Below are 10650 nucleotides of genomic sequence, written 5' to 3'. Positions count from 1 at the left end.
TAAGTATGGTTATAATAGTTGCCTCACTTTATTTTCAAATCACTTCTTATAGGAAAAATAAAACTATTACTGATGTAATATATAACACTTGGGATACACATTATCTCATCAAGCGATCCTGGGGTCCCCAGTAGTATAGCTATTGGTTGCAGTTGCTATAACATTAGCACTGACTTTCCACTTAATGAGCAGGCAGAGCATAGAAGGAATTGTGTATCCTTACAGTTACAGCTGCACAGTCCTCTCTATCCCCTCCCTGCACTTATCTTTATGATCATAGAGAGAACTGTGTGGTGATACAGTTACAGCTACACAATCTTCTCTATCCCCTCCCTGCACTCATCTCTATGAGCATAGTGAGATATGTGTGGTTATACAGTCACAGCTGCACAGTCCTCTCCTTCCCTACCCTGCACTCATCTCTATGATTAATAGAGACAACTGTGTGACCAAGCTACAGCTGCACAGTCCTCTCTATTTTCTCCCATCATATATCTCTATGATCAGAGAACTGTGTGTCCATACAGTTACAGCTGCACAGTCCTCTCTATCCCCTCCTTGCACTTATCTTTATGATCATAGAGAGAACTGTGTGGTCATACAGTTACAGCTACATAGTCCTCTCTATCCCCTCCCTGCACTCATCTCTATGATCATGTAGAGAACTGAGTGGTCTTACAGTTACAGCTGCACAGTCCTCTCTATCCCCTCCTTGCACTTATCTTTATGATCATAGAGAGAACTGTGTGGCCATACAGTTACAGCTATACAGTCCTCTCTATCCCCTCCCTGCACTCATCTCTATGATCATAGAGAGAACTGTGTGGTGATACAGTTACAGCTGCACAGTCCTCTCTATTTCCTCCCTCCAATCATCTCTATGATCATGTAACCCTGGTACAGGTAAAGTGTACAGAACATGTAATACCTCCCTGTACTGTAGGGGGCGCTACCAGACACCAGTCAGTGCATACACTTCAGTAATACAGGTAAAGAGTACAGAACATGTAATACCTCCCTGTACTGTAGGGGGAGCTACCAGACACCAGTCAGTGCATGCACTTCAGTAATACAGGTAAAGTGTACAGAACATGTAATACCTCCCTGTACTGTATGGGGTGCTACCAGACATCAGTCAGTGCATACGCTTCAGGTGTTTTCCAGTGAATGCCCATTCTGATTGGTCACATCTTCCGGCCATTGACACATTTCACAGATCTGGACTGTCCATAACATTGTATGTTGAGTCTGGTTTCAACTTACAATGGTCCAGAAAAGACCATTGTATGTTGAAACTATTGTATGTTGAGGCCATTGTAAGTTGAGGGATCACTGTACATATCGTATTCAGAAGCTTCATCCAGGCTGCTCTAATTCCATGTCAGGCCTTTAGGAGGCGCTACATAATATGTAACAAAGATGTGACGAGAAGAATGGACAGTGCAGTAAAGTAAATGAGGCTGACACTGAAGTGTGTGTTGATGGTGAGAGGATATCACCTCTGTCTTCTAGATACACTGAGACTGCCAATGCAACTGGAATATATAGCAAGAATTAAGACTGAAACGCGACACGGTACACGGAATGTAGGACATGAGAGATGACGGAGTGACAAGGTGGTCTCCGAGCAGGTGGACTACGCTGTATGTAGAGGAGAGAGGGCGGTGGACAGAGGAAAGATTTACTACATCACGGATTAGACTGAGTTAAGGGATTACGCGTAGGATCTCACTAGGATCACAAGAAGAATAACACAATCATAAATCTTTCAGGTCTGTGGGAAAGCCATAGAAATTTCTGTACACTAAATTTTTGTAAGAACGGCGTGCGTAGCGACGGGATGACGGCGACGGAGAGCGTGGATCCCGGGGAAGAAGACGTCCGGAGAGTCAGGGACACCACGGGGACGCGGCGACAGCGATGGAGCGACATCCAGGGCAGCGGTGAGGGGTCCGGAGTGGTGGGGACAGGTAAGTATTACCTCCTATACCAGTGGTCTTCAACCTGCGGACCTCCAGATGTTGCAAAACTACAACTCCCAGCATGTCCGGACAGCCGTTGGCTGTCCGGACATGCTGGGAGTTGTAGTTTTGCAACATCTGGAGGTCCGCAGGTTGAAGACCACTGTTGGGTTCAGAATCTTTATTTTTTTTAGATTTTGCACCTATATACGCCGGTGCGCCTTATAGGGCGAAAAATACGGGTAGCAAATGGGTAGCAAAATCAGCTGCAGAAAATATGTAGCAAAAATATGCAGCGGATCCGGTATGTGTGAACGTACCCAATTGTTCTGATAGGCTACAACACATCACACCAAAACAAAGTTTACACACAGTCTTGTCATTTTGTCATCATATTGTGATTGTTGTTCATAGTTGTTATTAAAGTTGCATTTGCTGTGAATGCTTCTGTTTCCACATCTAGAATTAAAAAAAACTTTGAATGACTGATACAAAATCGATTTATCAATTATTAGAGGCTTTAACCCCTTATGGACTGGGGGTTTTTCCGTTTTTGCATTTTCGTTTTTTCCTCCTTACCTTTAAAAAATCAGAACTCTTTCAATTTTTCACCTAAAAATCCATAGGCTGGCTTATTTCTTGCGCCACCAATTCTACTTTATAATGAGTTCAGTCATTTTACCCAAAAATCTACGGCGAAATGGAAAAAAAAATAAATGTGAGAAATTTTTTTTTTTTAAACGCAATTTTGTAACTTTTGGGGGCTTCTGTTTCTGCGTAGTACATTTTTCGGTAAAAATGACACTTTCTCTTTATTCTGTAGGTCCATACGATTAAAATGATCCCCTACTTATATAGGTTTGATTTTGTTGTAATTCTGGAAAAAAATCATAACTACATGCAGGAAAATTTATACGTTTAAAATTGTCATCTTCTGACCCCTATAACTTTTTTATTTTTCCGTGTATGGGGCGGTATGAGGGCTCATTTTTTGCCCCGTGATCTGAAGTTTTTAGCGGTACCATTTTTGCATTGATAGGGCTTATTGATAATTTTTATTCATTTTTTCTTTATATAAAAAGTGACCAAAAATGCACTAATTTGGACTTTGGATTTTTTTTGCGCGCACGCCATTGACCGTGCGGTTTAATTAACAATATATTTTTATAATTCGGACATTTCTGCACGCGGCAATACCACATATGTTTATTTTTATTTACACTGGTTTTTTTTTATGGGAAAAGGGGGGTGATTCAAACTTTTAATAGAGAAGGGGTTAAATGATCTTTATTCACTTTTTTTTTGCAGTATTATAGCTCCCATAGGGACCTATAACACTGCACACACTGGTCTTTTACATTGATCAATGGTTTCTCATAGGAAACCAGTGATCGATGATTCTGCTGCTTGACTGCTCATGCCTGGATCTCAGGCACTGAGCAGTCATTCGGCGATCGGACAGCGAGGAGGCAGGTAGGGGCCCTCCCGCTGTCCTCTAAGCTGTTCGAGATGCCGCGGCTATCCTGAACAGCTCCCTGAGCTAACCGGCATGGTTTCACTTTCATTTTAAAGGGTTAATAGCGATCAATGCCACGCGCTATTAGCCACGGGTCCTGGCCGTTGTTAGAGACCGGGCCCGACCCGCTATGACCACGTTATAGATCGGGAGCGAACTCAGGGTGTACAGGTACGCCCTGGGTCCTTAACAGGTTAGAGGGGTTATCCAGGAAAACACTTTTTTTTTCTATATATCAACTGGCTCCAGAAAGTTAAACAGATTTGTAAATTACTTCTATTAAAAAATCTTAATCCTTTCATTACTTATGAGCTTCTGAAGTTAAGGTTGTTCTTTTCTGTCTAAGTGCTCTCTGATGACACGTGTCTCGGGAACCACCCAGTTTAGAAGAGTTTTGCTATGGGGATTTGCTTCTAAACTTGGCGGTTCCCGAGACAGGTGTACAGAGAGCACTTAGACAGAAAAGAACAACCTTAACTTCAGAAGCTCATAAGTACTGAAAGGATTAAGGTTTTTTAATAGAAGTAATTTACAAATCTGTTTATAAATATAGATTTACAAATCTGCCAGTTGATATATAAAAAAAAAGTTATTTCCTGGATAACCCCTTTCAGGGTTTTTTATTGTGTTTTAAAGGTCCAGGGAAAATGCATTGCAAAATGTATGCTTTTTACTGTACATTGCTGCAGTTAATAGCAATATAGCTTTTACAAGTAGGACACATGTTTCTCCCGTGTCACCTGTGTAAACTTCATTAAAAACCAAAGCAATTTGTCTCAAAAATGTCCAGTGTTCATCCAACCCTATGATTTACATTAGATAACTAAAATTAACTGGTGTAAGAGCCCTTAAAATTTTCCTGTAAAAATATAAGCATGGACCAGGATCGACTTTGTCCTTTCCACAGTGAACAATTCATTTTTTTAGGATTGCTCACTGTAAGTTAATGTCCTTTCCATTCCGTATTTGGAATTAATGTGTATTTATGTCCATTCTGACCTCTGGATCCCCCACATTAGCACTGAATACCATTATCAGGATCTGTTTGATTCAAGTCCTTCTCACTTGATCACCATGAGTACCCATCAGGATGGTCACAGGAATTGTTTGTTGCTGGCCCCTTCCTACCTGTCCCTGGTAAATGAGCAGGCTAATGGTGCAGTCCCCACCACTTTGCACGGTCTGCTTAAAAGCTCTCCATCAGCTGGTTAGGGTCCCTCTGACAGCCCAGCTATTGTAATTATGATGACAGAAAATTACAATATTATTTTCTCATTTTATAGAACTTCTAGGTCTGTGTTCCTGTAGTGCTGTAGAAGCTGTATCATTAATTAAATGTGACTTTAACCTGTTACGGACGTAGGGCGTACCTGTACGCCCTATGCCCAATCCCGATGTTTAAAACGGGGTCACACCATGACCCGCATCGCACAGGTTCGGTCCCGGCTGCTATTCATAGCCGGGAGCCTGGGCTAATAGCGCGCGGCATCGATCGTTGTGCCAAACGCTATTAACCATTCAGACGCGGTTATCAAAGTTGACCGCTGCATCTGAAAGTGAAAGTAAACGCTTCCCGGCAGCTCAGTCGGGCTGATCGGGATATTGCAATAAAATCGCGATGTCCCGATCAGCTAGGACGGGAGCGGAGACCCCCTTACCTTGCTCCGCCGCGTCCGATCTGGGTTTGATTGCACCAAGCCTGAGCTGCAGGCTTGAGCATTTGAGCCCCGATCTCGCTGATCCATGCAAAGCTATGGCTTTGCAAGGATCAGCATAAGAGATCAGTGTGTGCAGTGCTATAGCTCCCTATGCACTGCCCAAAAAAAAGTGCAAAAAAAAAGTTAACAAAGGTCATTTAACCCCTTCCATAATAAAAGTTTGAATCACCCCCGTTTCCCCATGAAAAAAAAACTGTGTAAATAAAAATAAACATATGTGGTATTGCCGCGTGCGGAAATGTCCGAACTATAAAAATATATTGTTAATTAAACCGCACGGTCAATGGCGTACGCGCAAAAAATTCCAAAGTCCAAAATAGCGTATTTTTGGTCACTTTTTACATAATGAAAAAATGAATAAAAAGCTATCAAAAGGTCCGATCAACTTCCGAACACGCCGTGAAAAATGAGCCCTCATACTGGCCCATACGCGGAAAAAAAAAAAAGTTATAGGGATTAGAAGATGAGAATTTTTAACATAATTTTCCTGCACGTAGTTATGATTTTTTTCCGAAAGTACGACAATATCCAACCGTTATAAATAGGGGATCATTTTAATCGTATGGACCTACAGAATAAAGATAAGGTATTATTTTTACTGAAAAATGCACTTTGTAGAAACGGACGCCCCCAAATTTACAAAATTACATTTTTTCTTCAATTTTGTCGCACAATGAATTTTTTTTCCGTTTCGCCGTGGATTTTTGGGTAAAATGACTAATGTCACTGCAAAGTAGAATTGGTGGTACAAAAAATAAGCCATCAAATGGAATTTTATGTGCAAAATTGAAAGTGTTATGATTTTTAGAAGGTGATGAGGAAAAATTGAAAATGCAAAAACGGAAAAACCCTGCGTCCTTAAGGGGTTGAATGTGACTACAGATTAGGATGCAAAAAATTTGTCCTCATACAGTGACATATACAGAAAAATAAGAACGTTTTAGAAGAGGACAATTTTGAACATACTTTTGTAATAAAATAAGTTTGCCCTTTTTTTAAAATAATACAATAATAAAAAAGGAAACATGGGTCATGTTTTAATCATAGAATAAAGTGAACATGTCAGTGTGACCGTAAAGTGCACTTCTTAAAAGGAAACCCTTCAAAGTTAGCAAAATTGTGTTTTTAGTTTAAATTTCCTACCACAAATAATAATTTTTCTTTGTGCCATACATTTTATAGTAAAATAAAAGGTGTCATTACAAAGCCGCACAAAAAAACCAAGCCCTTAAACATTATGGTTCTTAGGCTAGGTTTCCACTTGTTTTTTTTTCTGGCAGTTTTTGGATATCCACCACTGCAGTTTTTGAGCCAAAACTAGAAGTGTATTCAAAAGGAATAGGACATATAAAGGAAGGACTTATACTTCTCCTCCCTTATGGATCCACTTCTGAGTTTGGCTCAAAAACTGCAGTGGTGGATATCCAAAAACTGCCAGAAAAGAAACCCAAGTGGAAACCTAGGCTAAGAACCATAATGTTTAAGGGCTTGTTTTTTTTGTGCGGCTTTTTATTTTACTATAAAATGTATGGCACAATGAAAAATTATTATTTGTGGCAGGAAATTTAAACTAAAAACACAATTTTGCTAACTTTGAAGGGTTTTCTTTTAAGAAGTGCACTTTACGGTCACACTGACATGTTCACTTTATTCTGTTATAGGTATGACTATAAAATTCTGACCTATAATGACTATAAAATACTGACCTATAATGACTATAAAATACTGACCTATAATGACTATAAAATACTGACCTATAATGACTATAAAATACTGACCTATAATGACTATAAAATACTGACCTATAATGGATCTACCGGATATGTCTATAATATCCGCAACATCCAAAGACATGATTCTGCAAATTAATATTTCTACATACAGCTGAGTGATCGCTTTAGTAATATTTATATAACTGTGTTATATTTCTTATGTATTGTTCCTTGGCCACGTTGTTTTCTTTGGCCAATCTTTCCTTTGTTGTAAATTTCTCAAAAAAAATCCAATAAAAATTATTTAAACCACTTTGTTCTGTGGGTCAATATGATTAAAACATGACCCATGTTTCCTTTTTTTATTATTGTATTATTTTTAAAAAAGGGCAAACTTATTTTATTAGAAAAGTATTGTCCACTTTCTTATATTTCTGTATATGTCACTGTATGAGGACCCTAAACTAAAAAGACGAGGAGGAAAAAACTAAAATGCAAAAATAAAAATTGGCTGTGTCCTTAACGGCAAAATGGGCTCTGTCCTTAAGGGGTTCATTTTATTAACAGTTTTTTATGGTTAATTGAAAAAAATTACATTTTGTCATTATGTTTTTTTTTGCATTTTGAATTTTAACTTTATAGGTTTATTTTGCGGGTCAGTACAATTACAGCAATACCCAATTTATATTATGTTTTACTACTTTTCTAGGAAGCATATGGGTCGAACATGGTGCACAGACTATTTACATGTCGCGGTCATGGAGAAGTCAAGGAGCTGAGAGCCGTATTTTTTTTACACCTGGTAGTTACAGCTGAAGCCCAACTGTTATGCCGACAGACAAGCTCCCGCGATCCCTACATTGGAGACCTGTAGCACCTTATTCTACCCCCACTATAAAAACATGCCAGGCTAGAATAAGAACCCTTACAGACCATCGATAAAAGGGCAGATCAATGGTCATTAAGAGGTTAATTAAGAGCTCTTGTTACAGGCAGTAAATCTAGCAATGACCCTTACATCACAATACTACGTTAAAAAAAATCTCTAGTAAATTTGGTACACTTTATGATTCCGCTAGTCATGATTTCAAATAGATAAATCTGGAGCAACACTAGGTACATTGCAAGAGAATTCTGGTGTATTTTAATCTGCCCAACGTGTTACACCAAGTACAAGGCATGAGGGGGCAGTTCATGACTTATACCTGGGCCTCCTTACCCATACTTCTCTGGCTTACTTCTTTCGGCTGTGTCATAAAATAGTGCTGGAGGATGATTTATACTACTAAATATGGCATTGGGGAGTTGGAGTTATTGCAAGCTAAAGGGAGGGGGGATTACAGCAAGGAAGGGGTTGCATCACAAAAGTATCAAAAGGACAACTGCCAAGACCTTTATAGGTGGTCAGGGATAGGAGGGTGGTCACAGATAAGAGGTTCACAGTGTGAAGACAGGTAGGATCTGCCTACATTCACATGTACTAGGATCTCTTCTGAACACAGCACAGCTCAACTTCCTGTATCTTTCTGGGGCTAGAGGTGGACTGAGCCTAACAACAGGATTGCAGAGAAGGGAGACACCTTATGTTAAGACTTTTGTGCTTTTCTGAGGTTAAAAGTCATTCTCCGGTGTCCAGAAGTGGGAAAGGTTAACATGGGTAAGTTGGTGGAGTATGTGGTGGGGAGAAAAATTAGGAGCAATAGAGAGGTTTGAAGCTGGCCATGCTCAAGATACAAATGATGGTTTATGTCGGCAGCTGACACTCTACAAATGTCATGCAAGATTCAGCATTTTCATCATACATTTTCATCAGTACATCATGTCGTTTGTTACCTTGTGAATGACTGGCCAATGAAATTGTATATTATGACCCACTTTAATGACATAGGGGGGGGGCATTCATCATTGTAGGTGTAAGTGAAGCATTTATGATTGTAGGTGTAAGTGAAGCATTTATGATTGTAGGTGTAAGTGAAGCATTTATCATTGTAGGTGTAAGTGAAGCATTTATCATTGTAGGTGTAAGTGAAGCATTTATCATTGTAGGTATAAGTGAAGCATTTATCATTGTAGGTGTAAGTGAAACATTTATCATTGTAGGTGTAAGTGAAGCATTTATCATTGTAGGTGTAAGTGAAGCATTAATCATTGTAGGTGTAAGTGAAGCTTTTATCATTGTAGGTGTAAGTGAAGCATTTTTCTACACCTTTTTGTGTGTGCTGGTAATGTGTAGGAGCACCACATTTTTTGAATGGTAGCAGAGCATTTGCTAAATGTTGTGCAGGTACATATTTTCTAAAATGTCACTCTTCCCATACAACAAAAAGCTAATTCTGGGCTGGTGTAGGCTTTTGACGGTTTTGCACCTTTTTGGTGGTTTTGCACCTTTTTTGCGCCTTTTCAGAAAAAGGCGCAGTTCATAAAACCTGTCCATATCATATGTATTGCCAAAATCTGTGAAATATGTAAACCAAAAGGTGCAAAAAAAATTTGCAAAAAAGGACACTTGAGCCAAAAGAGCGCCAAATATAGATGAAAAAAAAAGGGTAAACACAATGATAAATGCCGGCCATAAAGTTTTTGGAAAGATTGTTTATACATTTCAGTAGAGGAATGATCGTCTTTGAATGATATTTGCTTCCATCTAATGGCCCTAATGGCCGTAGCAGAGAGAGGAAGGTCATGGAGTACAGTTACTGCTGGGGAGGGGGATATCAATAGAATTCTGGTGTCCAAGATTAGAGAGGGTTAACGTAGATGGGCAGGTGTGGTAGCATAGTGGGGTGGATATCAGGTATCCCGAGCCCAGGCTTTGAAGGGTTAATGTGGAAAGGCAGTCACTGGAATGAAGCTGAGGGTGAAACTCAGATGTCCAATGTAAGGGCAATAGTGTAGAGCAGTGGTCTTCAACCTGCGGACCTCCAGATGTTGCAAAACTACAACTCCCAGCATGCCCGGACAGCCAACGGCTGTCCGGGCATGCTGGGAGTTGTAGTTTTGCAACATCTGGAGGTCCGCAGGTTGAAGATCACTGGTGTAGAGGATGTCAATACCTGGGTTGGAGGAAGTAATATTGAGAAGTAACTGCTAGAGTAAATGTGGGTAGGGATGGGCAGTAGTGTTGAGCGGCATAGGCCATATTCGAATTTGCGATATTTCACGAATATATGGACGAATATTCGTCATATATTCGCTAAATTCGCATATTTGTAATATTCGCAGCATATTTTCGCATATGCGAAAATTTGCATATGTGAAAATTTGCATATGGGAAAATTTGCATATACAATATTTGGCATTTGCGAAAAATTCGCACGCCAGTCTCACACAGTAGCATTATCGCCTTCTTTACACCACACAAGCTGGAAGTAGAGAGGGGTGATCACTGTGATGTGTACTGTGGAAAAAAAAAATTATAAAAAAAAAAAAAACGAATATTCGTAATTGCGAATATATAGTGCTATATGCGATATTCGTGAATAAAATTTGCATTGCGAATATTCGCGAGCAACACTAAAAGTCTATTGGAGAAGAACTAAATGGAATATATAGAAATTAACATGAAAAAGCAGACACAGGAGGATACTAGCAAAAATCTCTGGTGTTGTCTCCTGTAAGGCTAGGTTCAGACTACGGAATTTCCGACAGAAATTCAGTCGTAAAATTTCAGTCAGAAATTCCGCTTGCTAAAATGTCTAGTGTAGTGAATGGTTTTCCGTTCATAAATTCACACTTTGGAATTT

Source organism: Hyla sarda, chromosome 7, assembly GCF_029499605.1.
Source record: "Hyla sarda isolate aHylSar1 chromosome 7, aHylSar1.hap1, whole genome shotgun sequence".
Classification (NCBI taxonomy): Eukaryota; Metazoa; Chordata; class Amphibia; order Anura; family Hylidae; genus Hyla; species Hyla sarda.
This window is presented reverse-complemented; position numbering follows the sequence as displayed.